This window comes from Triturus cristatus, chromosome 12 (assembly GCF_964204655.1).
Source record: "Triturus cristatus chromosome 12, aTriCri1.1, whole genome shotgun sequence".
In the NCBI taxonomy this organism is placed as follows: Eukaryota; Metazoa; Chordata; class Amphibia; order Caudata; family Salamandridae; genus Triturus; species Triturus cristatus.
The window spans coordinates 749,330,985-749,346,771 of NC_140595.1; the positions used below are offsets into that span (position 1 = coordinate 749,330,985).

Consider the following 15,787-nt stretch of genomic DNA (forward strand, 5'->3'; position numbering starts at 1 on the left):
CTTCTAAGCTCCTGGGGGGCCCCCTCAGCCCCGGACTTCGGCCGAATGCCCTTACTGCTGCATGCGTGTCAGTGCGTAGCATCTTTGACTGCTTGGGAGTTGTACTCACTGTATGTGTTCTCTGCTGTCTCCGGATGGTGGGAAGCACATCTGTTTGTTGGGGAGTTGTAGTCACTGAATGTGCCTTCTGCTGCCTGAGTTGGTGGGAAGCACACCCCTCTGCTGGTTACGTGCACTCACTGAATGCGCTCTCTGCTGCATGTGGATGAGTGAGTAGCATCTATAGCTGCTAAGGAGTTGTACTCACTGTATGTGTTCTCTGCTGTCTCCGATTGGTGGGAAGCACATCTGTCTGTTTAGGAGTTGTAGTCACTGAATGTGCCTTTTGCTGTCTGGGAAGGGATGGGAAGCACACCTTTCAGCTGGGAGGTGTACTCAGTGAATGTGCTCGCTACTGCCTGGATTGGTGGGAAGCACACCTTTCTGCTGGGGGTGTACTCACCTAATGTGCTCGCTACTGCCTGGATTGGTGGGAAGCACACCTTTCTGCTAGGGGGTGTACTCGGTGAATGTGCTCGCTACTGCCTGGATTGGTGGAAAGCACACCTTTCTGCTGGGGGTGCACTCAGTGAATGTGCTCGCTACTGCCTGGATTGGTGGGAAGCACACCTTTCTGCTGGGGGGTGTACTCAGTGAATGTGTTCGCTACTGCCTGGATTGGTGGGAAGCACACCTTTCTGATGGGGGTGTACTCACTGAATGTGCTCGCTACTGCCTGGATTGGTGGGAAGCACACCTTTCTGCTGGGGTTGTACTCACTGAAAGTGCTCTCTGCGGTCTGCTGTAGGCGAGTTTAGGCAGTCACTGGCCGCATTCTGCCATGGTCACTGAAAGTGCTCCAGATGAGCTGAGGTAGACACTGGTAGTGGTGGCCTTTTGCCAGTGACTGTACTTGCTGTTGCCTGCTCCCAAAGACCTTGTGTAGTCATTGACATTATTGTTACTTGGTCACTGCAATTGCTCTATATAAGCTCAGGTGGGCAGTGGTGAGAATTGGATACTGAATGTGCTCCCTATGGTCTACTCAAGCTTCAGTAGACACTGAGGGTTTTAGGTCTTGTTCACTGAAAGTGCTCTTACTTCCTGCTCTAAGTGAGTTCATGTGGACACTGGTATTGGTCATTAAATGTGCTCCCTGTTTCCTGCTGTAGAAAAGCTTAGGAAAGCACTAACATTCTTGTGCCTTGGTCACTGAAAGCACTCTAGATATCCTCAAATGGACACTGGAGGTGGTGGACATTGGTCAATAAATGTACATGCTGCTGCCTTCACCCGAAGAGCTTAGGTAACATCATTGTTCCTATGAGCTCAAGTGCACAGTGGCAGTGGCGTGTATTGGACACTGAATGTGCTCTCTGTTGTCTACTCTAGACAAGCTTCGGTAACACTGAGGGTTTTAGGTCGTGTTCACTGAAAGTGCTCTTGCTACCTGCTCTAGATGAGTTCAGGTGGACACTGGCATTGGTCATGTAAATAAATGTGGAAAAATACTAGCTGTAGCATCGTCTTTTGCTTGTGACAAGAATAAATGCGGATAAATACATATATGGTTAAATACAGACGGAAATGACAAAAAAATAAATACCATAAAACCGGAAGCCCTAATTATAATCATTAATATACTTTAAATCTTCACTTCTTTTTATATTTTAAGTATTCTTTGGAGATTTTCGAGTTATAGTATGCCTCACTGCTGACATGAAACTGTTGACTCTTCATTTGGAAATTACTGCCCGTGGGAATACAAAACGACATTTTGTATAAAATGTTTCCTTAGACTTGTATTTCCATCGACAACACTTCCCACATCGATGAGTTTGAAACCGTAAAACTTGTTGTCTTAAGGTATATTCTTCTCCTGTTTTTGGAATACCACATGTAACATAGTCTTCAATGAATGATAAAACAGTCTCATCAGAATCAGTTCCAAATTTAGGTAAATCCTTGATCCATAAAAGCATATGTATATGAGGAGCAGCTCTAGCATGATACTCCTTTCTCCAAAAGAAATCAATCCCTTCTCCAAGAGGTGGGTTGTTTTTATTGCAGATAAGACATCATAGCTTGAAACCTATGATTAAAATATCTACACACATTTACAGGATCCAAGGAACACAGTTCTCCAGCTGTCGTGAATTCAATATTTTTAATATTTGAATTTGCTTCTCGAGGAAAATTCAAGAAAATCGGCCCATGCTTATTCAGCACAGCTTAGCGTAACAAACCATGTAGGGGTTCCTAAGTTCCTTAACATACATTTAAGTTCTCCACGACGACAATACCAATAGTCATTAGTACCATGTTGACACGCCATCAAATTAATCAATTGAGATTCTAAATGATCGTCTCTCTGTTGTACTTTGTCCATGAATTCGTTTGCAGAAACATGTTGAAGATGAACTCCTGTTTTTAATATGTGAAGTACTGCATATGAATGTCCAGACAAGTCACTTTCAAACAAAAGATGAAATATATAGGGAGTACACTGTTGAAATATTGGATCTTCTGAGTACAATCTTGTTGTACAATATTCTGAAGCTGGAATCTGCACAGGTCTTTCATAATTTCGTTCACCTTTTCCAGTGGGGAAGAGCTGTGGAAAACAATGGGCTTCTAAACTTTTTTCCCAAACACTCATAGGAGTTCCCTTAGCTTTCTTCATTTGGAATAATTCAATAGTATTTCCAATCACTTCCTTTGAATGTAAAGGATGTACCCTATAATCCTAAATTTCTTCACTCCTGGATATGTCCACTTTTTTCAATTTGGCCACTTGAAATTTCACTATCATCTCCTAAAACTATTTCTTCTTCCAGATATACAGTTTTATAATAAAGATTGTTTTTATGAGATATAACGTAGCCTTTTGAACTTTGGTGACACCTACTAACTCTAGCCGTATTTTCCGACAATTTGTTGGAACACCCTTAACTAGAATATCTACAGGTTCAGTTTCCTCTCTTTCTACAACAATAGTTTCAATATTTTTCTTTAAATCTAAAGGTAAATACACAACTATTCCTTTTAAGCCTCTTTGAATATCTGATGGAGGCAGCTCGCCTGTTTTAGGCTCCATATGAACAATAGCCTGAAATTGGTGCACAGAGTGAATCAGAATGGACTCATGTATTTAAATATACCAGTTCTGCAGGAATAGCTACCAACTCTAGGTTATTATGTCCAGCTCTAGCTGGCATGTTCTCTTCTAATTTGCTGTAACAATATTTACAAATATGTTGATCAATACCCAACTCAAAAACACCTTCAACAAACAAGTACCAAATTCCTGCCACTTATCATTGTTTTCCTTTCCACTTTTTAAATACAGATTCCTAGTTTGATTTCTATAGTGAGTGCGTTGACAACAAATACAAACATGGTATGGTTTTTCAGAACCAATTACCTTAAACCTTGTTGGGTTTTCTACAAACTTCTCAGTAGTACTATCTTCCACCTCCTTTTCAACACCTACACTTATCAAACTCTAACTTTGTGTACACTCTTCTCCAGTACAAAAGAAGCAAAGCTCTACATCATCACAAACCTTTTTACATCCAATACTGTCCAATGCAAAGAGCAGTGTTTATTTCACTTAAAAATAATGCAGGACCTTTTACATAGTACAATCTTCTTACTAACTTCCGCATTGCAGAGTGATGTACTGCTAACATTCTCAAATGATGAAAAACACTTTGACGCACTTTTCTAGAAAGACAAGCCAGAGAATGACCTTGCAAGACAGTATTTTTTCTCACTTTACAAGGATCTAGTCCTTGCAACATCTTAATCTTTTGATTAATACTTTGTTTTAGTATACTGTTGTAAGAAATTTTGTAAAATATCAATAGACTCCTGTTGTATACTACTACAATTCCACGTATACACTGGAGCTTGTGTACGTCTCCTTTGAACTTCTTCAGCTATCACTTCTTCCACATTTCTGTGAACCATCTTTTCTTTTTCTATTGCACAACCGTTCTTCACTTCATAAGCACGACCACTAGTATCAACTACGGGAACTAATGTATTATTTTGTAAATAGCTCTCTTCATTAAAAAAAAGGTTCTGAACTAGAAGTATGCTCCCATTCACCTAATTTTTTTTACAAAAGTTAGTTCTGTTAATTAGTCTTTTCCTTTTCCTTTTGTTCTTCATAGAATGCATTGGTTTATCTAATGTATGCATTCTCTTTAAAACTAAAGTGGCCAATCTTCTTTTCAATTCAAAAGCCTTTTCAACTATAATTTCAATCTTTTTTTCTTTTTTATAAAATGCAGATCTTTTATATTTCTTGCCATCTTTCAATAAAGTTAGTAGTACTCTACTTTTATACATACTTTTCCTAATATCATGATATTGTTTCATTCTTCTTTCAACATAAATTGTTAACTCATTTCCTAAATTTTCAATAATTTGTCCTCTTCATGTCATTCTTCCTCATTCTACAAGTATTCGTTCTATTTTCAGCATTTCCAAAATACTTTTCAGTCCTTGAAATTCTTTTAATAAATTATTTTGATCTCTTACCACAAGACATTTTCTTTTTTGCCTCCTGTGTAGTTCATATAATTCCTGCTTTTGTTTCTTCTTTAAATAGTAGTTTTTTTCTTGCTTTTTCTTTTGCGCTTTTTTGTCATGGTAAATCTTTCTTAATAATAATGGAGAATATCTGAAATAAAAATTTTAAGAATAATTTAATAATATTAAAATAATGATATACAAATATACTTATCTATTACTAAAGGAACACCTTCTATTTAAAAGTTACAAACAAATGCATGTATGGTTTTCGTAATATGGTAAAAATTTCACCTGAGCTGCACAATAAGTGAAGAGGGGTGCAGATACAAAATGCAGCAGTAATGTCTGAATGATTACAGCACTACATATCTAGTGCCTGCATCATTGTAAGACGGCATGGCGACTACTTTGGTGTTTTATATAACTGCATGAGAGGGGTGCAGAAATTTGCAAGAGAGGTGCAGAAAGAAGCAAGAGCAGTGCAAAAGAACCAACAGAGGTGCAAAAAAGAGGCAAATGGGGTACAGACAGATGCAAGAGAACTACAGAAAGAGGCAAGAGAGTTGCAGAAACAGGCAAAAGAGTTACAGAAAGAGAGAAGAGAGGTGCAGAAAGAGGGAAAATGGTGCAGAAAGAAGGAAGAGGGATGCAGAAATATGGAACAGAGGTGCAGGAAGAAGACAGAGCAGTGCAGAGAGAACCAACATAGGTGCACAAAGAGGCAAGAGGGTTACAGAAAAAGGCAAATGAAGTGCAGAATGAAGCAAAAGAGGTGCAGAAAGAACCAACAGATGTGGAAAAAGAGGCAACAAGAGTGCACAAAGGGGTAGGAGAGGTGCAGAATGAAGCAAGAGGGTTACAGAAAGAGGAAGGACGGATGCAGAAGGAGGAACAGAATTGCAGAAGGAAGCAACAGAGGTGGTGAAAGAGGCACGAAGGGTGCAGAAACAGACAAGACAGGTGAAGAAAGAAGGAACAGAGGTACAGAAAGAGGCAAAAGTGGTGCAGAAACAGGGAAGAGAGGTGTAGAAAGAGGCAAGAGAGTTCCACAAAGAGGGAACAGGGGTGCAGAAACAATTAAAAGGGGGTGATATTAGTAATACCTTAGTGATTGCATAACTGCATAGATAGTGTCTAAATGATTGCATCAGTGAAGCAGTAATGCCCGAGTGATCACAGCACTGCATATGTAGTGCCTGCATCATTGCAAGACTGCATGGCGAGTACTTGGGTGCTTTTATAACTGCATGAGAGTTGGACCTAGTCAAATATAAAGCAGCACACTATTACTTGTCTCAACTATAAGTGTCTCCATATTGTTAAAGCATGTATACATGTCTCTTCGTTTTAAAATCATCATGATATGTAAAAGAAATATGTCTACAATATTTTAGAAATATAGCGCAACCTAGAAACCGAGACAAGTAATAGTTCTGCCTGAGTGATTCCAAAACTCAATGGGTACTCCCTGGGTGATTTTATGAGTGCAAGGGTAGTCACTGGATAATTGCCCAAAAACATGGATAGTGACTAGCTGATTTCATGAGTGCAAAAATGCACATTGAGTGCATGGATGAGTGTATAAAAGCCCCTGAAGGCCTAGATGAGTCATTGAGTACTGCCTACATAAATAGATGAATGCGTAAGAAGGGCATGGGTGATTCTATGACTGCAAGGGTAGTGTGTAGGTAATTACATGACTGCATAGGTACAGCCTGCATGACTACCTGACTGTACGGGTAGTACATAACTAGTGCCTGAGTAATTCCTTGCCTGCTAGGGTAATATCTGGGGGATTACTGAAGTAGATAGAAAGTGAGTGGGTGATTTTATAACATCATGAGTGCCGCCTGGGTGATTACTGAACTAGTAAGATACTGCCTGAGTGATTACAGGGGTGGAATGGTGGTGACTGGGTGATTTTAAAAGTACATGACTAGTGGCTGAATGATTATATAAGTACAAGAAAAGTGCATATCTGATAGAAAGAGTACAAAGGGATTAAAGGACTACGTAGATAACATTTCACTGATTGCATGACTACAGAGAAAATGTGCATGGCTACTTCTTGGGTGATTGCAGGACTACTGAGGTGGAGCCTGAGTGAATAAAACAGTGCGAAAACAGTGTCTGGGTGATTTCAAAACACCATCACTACTGGCTGAGTGATTACATTAGTACAAAGGTAGTGCCTCCTTGATTAAAGGAGTGCAGCAGTAGTGCCTGGGTGATTACATAAGTACATGAGTAATTCCTTAGTGATTACATAACTACATAGATAGTGTCTAAATGATTGCATCAGTGCAACAGTAATGCCCGAGTGATTACAGCACTGCATATGTAACGCCTGCATCATTGTAAGACTGCAGGGCAAGTACTTGGGTGCTTTTATAACTGCATGAGGGACGGGCCTAGTCAAATATAAAGCAGCACACTATTACATGTCTCAACTATAAGTGTCTCCATATTGTTAAAGCACACATACATATCTCTCTACGTTCTCAAATCATCATGATATGTAAAAGAAATATGTATACAATATTTGTAGAACATGTTGAAACCTAGAAACTGAAACACGTAATAGATCTCACTAAGTAATCCCACCACTCAATGGGTACTCCTTGGGTAATTGTATGAGTGCAACGGTACACATTGACTGCATGGATAAGTGTATAATTAGCACTTAAAGGGATTCATGAGTCATTGAGTACTGCCTAAATGAATAGATGAATGCAACAGAAGGGCATGGATAATTCTACAACTGCAAGGCTAGTATATAGGTTATTATATGACTGTATAGGTACAGCCTGCATAATTGCATGACTGTAGGGAAAGTACTTAACTAGACCCTGGATGATTACATGCCTGCAAGGGTAATATCTGCTGCATTACTTTTTCTGCAAAAAAAACAATTGATGGACATAATGCAGACCAATGTCATACATTCACCCCAGTACAGATATCTAGGACTAAATCCATAATTTTTTGCTCACCATGCCATTCCAGTTTGGACCCAGCCAGATGCAAATCAGTCTTGACCCTGTGCGTAATGGGAACAGTCAGCCTGAACTGCCAGGCCAGGCCCTCCCTGAACTGGAAACAAGCATCCTAGGACCGGTTTCGGGCTTTCAGCCCTCATCAGCCAGGAAAGCTTGACTCCAGTGGCATGGAGAGCACGGGACCCACGTCTGGGCATACCCGTCCCACTCGGGGTGACAAATGCAAAAAGAAAAGTTTATTTTATGTATTTTTTATTTATTTTATTTTAAAGGTTTTATATAGCGCTGGCTGGATTTCAGAGCGCTTTACAAGGGTCACATGAGTAGATATAAAAATAGCAAAAAATACAAGGAGGTAGCATTCAAGTCCAATTAAAACAATAGATAACAGCTCAATTTATACGATCTGGTTACAACAAATTGCGAAATTAAACAGCAAGTCAAGAGAAGAGAGGTTGTCGTAGAGAAAGGGGGAAAGAGAAGAAGGGGCACGATGTAAGAATGGTGAGAGGCTGTAAGGGGGGTAAGGAAAAATCGGGTGTATCAGGAAGGGCCTATGAAGGGGATTAGTGAGATAGAGGGAGAAGAAAAGAAGGAAGAGAAAAAGGGGGTGGAGAAAGGGCATCAGAAGATCAGAAGGGGGATCCTAAACAGTAGGAAACCGGGTTGTGATATGAACCCAGAGCAGGGCTTAAGGACCCCAGAATTTGCCGAGAAAGTGTAGTTTGAGGTCTTTTTTGAAGCTGAAGTAGGAGGGGTTGCAACTAAGTTCTTTAGAGAGTGCATTCCAGATGTTAGGAGCATTTCCAGAGAAGGAGCGTGATTGAGTGGCTTTTTGTTTAACAGAGGAGGGTCAAGAGCAAGTGTGTTTAAGCTCCTCAGTGTTCGAGAGCAACCCGCTTTGAGGAGTTGATCTGCGAGGTACAGCGGGGTGTGTTGATGCAGGGCTTTATGCGTAATGCAGGCGGTCATATAGGTAGATCTGCCTTCAATGGGAAGCCAATTGAGGGCTTTAAAGGTAGGGGAGATGTGATCGAACCATTTGAGGTCGGTAATGAGCCTAGCACCGAGGTTGAGAACAGATTTGATTGGGGCTAAGCGGACTTTAGGAGTTCCAGATAGAATGGCGTTACCATAGTCGATTTTAGACAGGACCAGTGATTGGACTGCTGATCTAAAGTCATCAGCAGGAATGAAGGGTTTTAGTTTCTTGAGGTGATAGAGAGTGAAGAGAGCGCTTTTGGACGAGTTTTTTATGTGGGAGATAAGAGAAAGGTTCTGGTCAATGTTAATTCCGAGGGATTTAACTGAATTGGATAAAGTGAAAGAGCAGTTGAGAGCTATAAGGGCCGAGATCCAGGATTGGATAGGGAGCAAGCTGTTTTTAGGGGAGAAAAGAATGATTTCAGTTTTTTTGGGGTTGAGTTTGAGGTGGTTGTAGTGGAATCAGGCTTGAATCTTAGTCAAGGCGTCGTTGAGGTGTAGCACGTCAGAGCAGGATTGAATCTTATGATAAAGTTGAGTGTCATCGGCACAGAGGTGATACTTGATTCCCGCATGCTTCAGAATAAGGGTGAGGGGTTCCATAAAGAGGTTGAAAAGAGGGAGAGAGAATAGAGCCCTGGGGGACACCTAGCGAGACAGACACTGGTCTAGAAAGGCAGTCGTGAATTTTAATTTGCTGGGTTCTGTGTTGGAAAAAGGAGGAGAACCATTTGAGAACTGAACCGTTGAGGCCAAAACGATCTTTTAGAGTGTTAAGTAAAGTAGAGTGGTTCACTATATCGAAAGTAGAAGAGAGATGAATGAGAAGGGAGGACTCGCCCTTGTCGAGGGAGTGATGGATGTCATCAATTGTATTGAGCATGGCCATTTCCGTACTACAGCCCTTTCTGAAACCTGATTGGAAAGAGTCCAACAGATTGAATGTGTCGCTGTATGTGTCTAATTGGCGCAGGGCATATTTTTCAAGGGCTTAAGAGAGAAGATGAAGGTTAGAGATAGGCCGAAGATTATTTAGGTCATTAGGGTCGGCAGCAGGATTTTTGAGGATGGGAGTGATTTGTTCAGGTTGGAGGGGAACGGACACATCCTGTGGCAAAGAAGGAGTTGATGATAGGGGTCCAAAAAAGGGGGAAACAACCTTTACAATGCAACTATAACATCGCACTACACTTACAACGCAGGCATTACAACGGAACATCCTTTACAACGCATGACACTACAACGCATACCATTACAACGCATACCATTACAACGCGTGACACTACATCGCATGTCACTACAACGCAGGCATTACAACGCATACCATTACAATGCATACCATTGGAGTTAGAATAGTAATTTTTAACCCCTACACTATCCAACACTTACCCTACTGTTGCACCCCCTGGAGTTAGAATAGTAATTTTTACCCCTATACTATCCAATACTTACCTTAAATGCAATGTAACAGTATGCGTTGTAATGGTATGCATTGTAAAGGTAGTATGTGATGTAATGGAATGCGTTGTAAAGGTAGTTTTTTAAAATGCGTTGTAGTGTCATGCGATGTCTGGAATGCGTTGTAGTGGATGTTGCGATGTAAAAAATGCGTTGTAAGTGCATGCGTTGTAAATGTATGCGTTGTAACGTCATACATCCAAAAAAGGGGAATGATGTGTTTTAAATCTTGGGCGAGGTTGGCAGAGAGAGGGTCTCTGGAGTGGGAGGATGGTTTAAGGCTGGCAATGACGTTGAGGACTTCGAGCTCAGTCACTGGATGGAAGTGATGCCAGGAAGCATTGTTTTTTTTCTCAAGTATGGTGGGGTACGATTCAGGAAGAGAAATGACTAGAGTCAGAGATGAAGGGTCGTGAGGAAGTGTTAAGAGGGCCGGAGAATTGGAGGAAAAATCTTGTGTGTAATGTGGAAAAGGAGTTAAGACGAAGGAGTGATCAATTTTGAAGATTTTTTCTGAGAAGTAGTTAGCAATTTCTTCACATCTCTCAATTGTGGCCGTCCCCTTGGGGGGGGGGGGGGCAGAGATGGTTTGGTTTTTAATAATGCTGAATAGTTCCCTGGGTCTGTTCGTAGCCCAGACCAGTTGTAAGCGGAAGAAGGCAGCCTTAGTAGTGCTTTTTGTAATTGAACCTGGCGGATCTGAGGAGGGCAAGATTTGGGGGGGATGGGTTTTGTCTCTGAATGCGTTCAATTGACCTAAGGGCGCGCCTCTCATTGTTGAGATCCGTATTAAACTAGGATTTGGAGGAGGTGTTTTTCTGAAGTTTAAGTTTGGCTGGAGCAATTTGGTCAAGGATAACCGTGATGGAATTATTAAAGTGCTCAGTGAGGTCATTAGCATTTAGGGAAAGAGGAGGAAGTCGAAGTTGCACTTTGACTTTAGTCTCAAGTTCGCCCGGGGGAATAAGATGGAAATTTCTAGTCAGTTTCTTCTGTTTGATGATTGTGGGGGGAGGGGGTAGCATTGTGTTAGAGATCGTGAAAAGGATGAGGTGATGGTCAGACCAGTTGATGGGTACGATGGAGGAAAGGGAGGCTAAATCAGTGCTTGTAATGCTAGCGTCCAGTGTGGCTCCTTTTGTGTGAGTAGGCGAATGGCAGAGTTGATTCAGGTCATTAATATCAAGTAGATCCGTAAGGAGGTTAACCATACGATCATCCTTTTTGTTTCAATGGAGGTTAAAGTCCCCGAGGAAGAGGTTTTGAGAATTGGAAAGCGAGGATTGAGGATGAAGGTCGGACAATTCTTCTACAAAGGGAAGTGAGTCACTAGGGGGGTGGTAGATATTGTGAATGCGAATTGGCGGGGAACCATGCACTCGAAGTTCCGCTCCGAGGTATTAAGTAGAATGATCGGAGCTCCGCACAAGTGACAGTTGGAGTTCATTTTTATAAATTATGGCAAAACTACCTCCAATTCTGTCATGTCTATCTTTTCTGAGGATGGAGTAGCCAGGGGGAGAGAGCAGGTCAAGAATGGAAGAAGAGTGATCATTGAGCCAAGTTTCAGTTAGAAAGGCGATGTCAATGGTTTCCCTAAGGATAGTTTCCGATATTTCAATCACATGACAAGCAGCAGAGCGACAGTTAACCAGCATGCAGGAAAGGGGTTTAGGATTGAATTTGGGAGGGGGATAGAATGGATAGTGGTAAGTTGCGGAGGCAGCCTGAGAGAAGCTGGGGAGGTTGGCATTCTGTTAGTTCCAAGGATCACAGGGATGGATACGTGGGGGACCGGAAGGTCTGTAATCAGAGAGTTATGGGGGAAAGAGTGACCGAGGACACAGAGATCAGGAGAGGGGAGATGGCTTGAGGTGTGGGATGTACTATCTGTATCGTTACAGAGGGGGTAGATTTCTGTTGTTGGTGGAATGAGGTGTTGGTTTGGACAGAGCCCAGGGAAATAGAATGGTTAGGGCGGTTAAGTGCGGAGAGGGAATTGACGTCTTTCCTGAGAGATGTGAGTTCAAACTACAAGCTAGTGAGATGGAGTTCTATGTTAAAGAGAGACTGTGTTAAAAGAGAGATAGGGACGAGGTGGGGGAGCGGAGAGTGTTCTGAGATAGTCTGGATGGGAGCTCTGGGGTGAGGGCGGGGAGGGAGCCCAGGTGGGGGAATGGAGAAGGGTGTCCCGGTAGATGGACGAAGGGGGGGAGGGAGGAGAGAAAGGAGATTCACTGGAGCCCGTTGAGAGTCAAGGGGAGGTAAGGGTACATGTGGAGAGTGAGTAGGGCAGACGTCCTGGTTAAGGGGGGGAGGGTAGTTAGGAGAGGGAGGAATTGGCGTCAGTAGTTGGGCCAAAGGGAGATCGAATTTAGGGAGTCGGGAGGAAGGAGAAGAAGAGAGGGGTAAATTAGAGTAAGGAGGTAACAAATCAAGAGGAGGAGGGAAAGTTTGAGTGGCAGGGGGGACTGTAGGGGACTCGGAAGGAGGGACGGTTATTGACGTGGGAGAGAAATAGTACGTCTGGCCTTCGGACACATCCAAGGCAGTTGAAGTGTCAGTAAGAGGAGGAATGGAAGTAGGAGAGAGAGAGGGAGGGAGGTCCACCTGTGAATGGGAGGCTGGAGTGTTGGAGGAAGATTTCGATAGAAGGTAAGATAAGGTGCTGTTATGGAGTTCAAAGATGGTGAGGTGTTTTTCAGAGGCTTGGATGAGGATGTTGACAGATTTGAAAATAGAGATGTCAATTTTGCCTTGAAAAGCAGGGGAAGGGGAGGTAGACAGTTTCAGACCATATGGGATTTTGCATGATTTCGAGATGGGGAGGTGGTTGAGAAAGATACTTTTCCATTTGGAGGGGTGTTTGGATTAGAAGATGTAGTTGGTTTTTATCGTGGAGGTGAAACTGAGGTAGTTATCCACGAATAAGGTTTCTTGATGACGTATTAATAATTTGTGCTTAAAATTCTTCTTAGCATTTTTAGAGAGGTTACGGGGTAAAAGATGGTCCAAGAATTGGGTCCATGTCTAGTTATAGGTGAATCCGGTGTCGCGAGGGGGTGATTGCGGGGAGGCATGTTAATCCTCAAGAAAGGTCAATGGGGAAGGAAGAATAGTGAGGGAGGGAAAAAGGAATGGTGCGTAGAGAGGAGGGGGAGTGAACCAAGGGAGTACAGAAGGAAAGCCAGAGGCTCAAGTAAGCCCCTGGAGAGGGCCGAGTTATGAGGGTGCTCGGTGGGAGAGGCGTTCCAAGGGAATGTAAGGGGGAGATATGGGTGGATCAAGAATGGTGATTAGCAGACTAAGAGGAACCATACGGCATGTGCGAATGAGGGGGCAAAAAAAACCTGCCACAAGCCAGGACGAAAGAGTGAGATGAGATAAGGAGGCAAAAGAAAGATTAGAAAAAGACTACAGGTATTAACAATTGAAAGTTTATTTCTTAAAGTACACCAAATAAGATGCAAGCACTTTCATGACAAATATACAGAAAAGAAGTACATTAACACAGAACAGTACTTTAGCTTAAATGAGGGGGGGGCGGATATCTTTCAGTGTTATGGCATACACTCCCAATGGGCACTCAATTCCTTTCTCCAGTTAATTTACATGTACATTTCAATAAAATATTGTTTGTTAAAAAAAGTGAACGCTCAAAATGGAAGTTAGTGCATTTCTGTTTAAAATAACTCCAAACTTGAAATGTCATGCCAGATACACTAAAACAAAAATGTACAAATTTGCGCAAAAGGAGATTAAGGTATTACAGCCACCTTTTCTGTCTGAACAGTCCAGAAAAATAAAGTTACTACAAATACAGCAGGCAAACTGACTGTTGGACTGATGAATATAGGATATATAGCGTATTGAACCTCAGTCTCGAATTGTGCTAAATGCTCATACGTATGGCACATTTTTGGTCCATGATGGGGGGTTTATGCCAACACAGATCCGAATTGGTTAGAGAAATATTAAATTGTTGCTCTTTTTACTTTCTTAAATGCCAAGTGTATGTTGGAAGAACAAGGCAGAAATTTATAGGAAATAATCAGGGGTACGTCGAGTAACGTGGGGCTCTCCACGGCGAGGTGCCGGATCAAACTGAAGGAAGGAATATTTTAAAGTGTCATCAAGTTCCATGATGGCAGCCTGGTTCCCACAGCGGTAACAGTAATTGGGTGCACTAAAAATGGTTACCACATTTCGGTCATGGCACCAATTGTAACCCTCCATGACAAGCTGGTGAGCTCTAGATACCAAAGTCAAACCATTAGCATGGTTAAAGGTTTCAGAAATATCTTGTCCAAAGGTGTACCCTGCACCACGTGGAGAAATACCCCAACCACCACGATCATCTGGATCAGACCATAATAGGTCACACATTGGACCCTCATGAGGAACTTCTTGCAGACGATCTAATGCTCGAATGTGATCAAGAGTATCAATTGAAGGAGAAAGGCCACCATGGAGGCAGAAAATCTGTCCGTCCACCAAGGCTGTAAGTGGAAGGTAGTCAAACAGATCTGTAAAGTATTTCCAAACATTTGCATTTCCATATTTTCTTAGACATTCATCATAGAAGCCATAAACTTGTGTTATTTGTCGACTCTCATGGTTTCCTCTCAATATTGTAATGCGTTCAGGATATCGCACCTTTAAAGCTACCAGAAGTGTTACTGTTTCAACTGAGTAATAACCTCTGTCCACATAGTCTCCCATAAATAGATAATTTGTGTCAGGTGATTTTCCTCCAATTCTAAACAGCTCCATCAAGTCATGGAATTGGCCGTGAACATCTCCACAGACAGTGACTGGGCAGCGTACCTCCTGAACATTGGATTCTTTGGTAAGAATTTCTTTTGCCTTCTCGCACAGGGTCCGCACTTGGTTCTCGTTGAGCTGTTTGCACTCATTGAGTTGTTCAATCCACTAGTCCAGTTCCTTGGTGAACACCTTCTCGTCCATGGTGGCCGCTGCACGGGCTCCTCCCTCCGCGGGCCCCCGGCGCTGCTGCTCCTCCTGCCGCCGGGTGCGCGCGCCCCACGCTTAGCCCTCGAAAGCCGCGCAGCGTTTCAACTGCTCCTCTGTTCTAGACTGCGCCGGTTGGCCTCCCCTCTGCGGCGACTCTTTTCGGTCACTACGTTCCGTGTGTTTCATTCGCAAAGGACAGCGAAAGGGAGGAACCACTGCGTGTCGGGTGGGGCGGCTGGAATATTGCCCCCTTGTAGGTTGTTAGTGAGACGGCCAGGTTCAGTGGAGCACAGGGAGGTGAAGGTGCTCTATGACATTGCGTGTGTTGTCAAGCTGTAGTGTATTGTACTGGATTGTCGAGTCTCATATAAAGATACATTCAATACTTAAAAGAATCAAAATGAGGAACATTGAATTACCATAAACCTTCAAACATATGGTTAATAATATTTCATATGGTTAATAACAATTGATGGACAGAATGCAGAACAATGTCATACATTCACTCCAGTACAGATTTCTGGGCCTAATTCCATCTTTTTCTGCTCACCATGCCTTTCCAGTTTGGACCCAGCCATATGCAAATCAGTCTTGACCGTGCGCCCAATGGGAACAGTCCAGCCCGAACTGCCAGGCCAGTTCCTCCCTGGACTGGAAACAAGCATCCTAGGACTGGTTTCGGGCTTTCAGCCCTCATCAGCCAGGTTAGCTTGACTCCAGTGGCATGGAGAGCACAGGACCCACGTCTGGGCATACCCGTCCCACTCGGGGTGACAAATGCAAAAAGAACA

General features: G+C 42.6%; 1 protein-coding gene and 1 pseudogene across 1 annotated transcript in view; one reads left to right on the forward strand and one right to left on the reverse strand.

Moving 5' to 3' along the window:
- The window catches only part of LOC146782683 (extracellular calcium-sensing receptor-like), a 316,336-nt gene that overhangs the window by 170,582 nt on the left and 129,967 nt on the right, over positions 1 to 15,787 (forward strand). The window lies entirely within an intron of this gene.
- Positions 13,748 to 15,005, reverse strand: LOC146782684 (serine/threonine-protein phosphatase 2A catalytic subunit beta isoform-like; annotated as a pseudogene).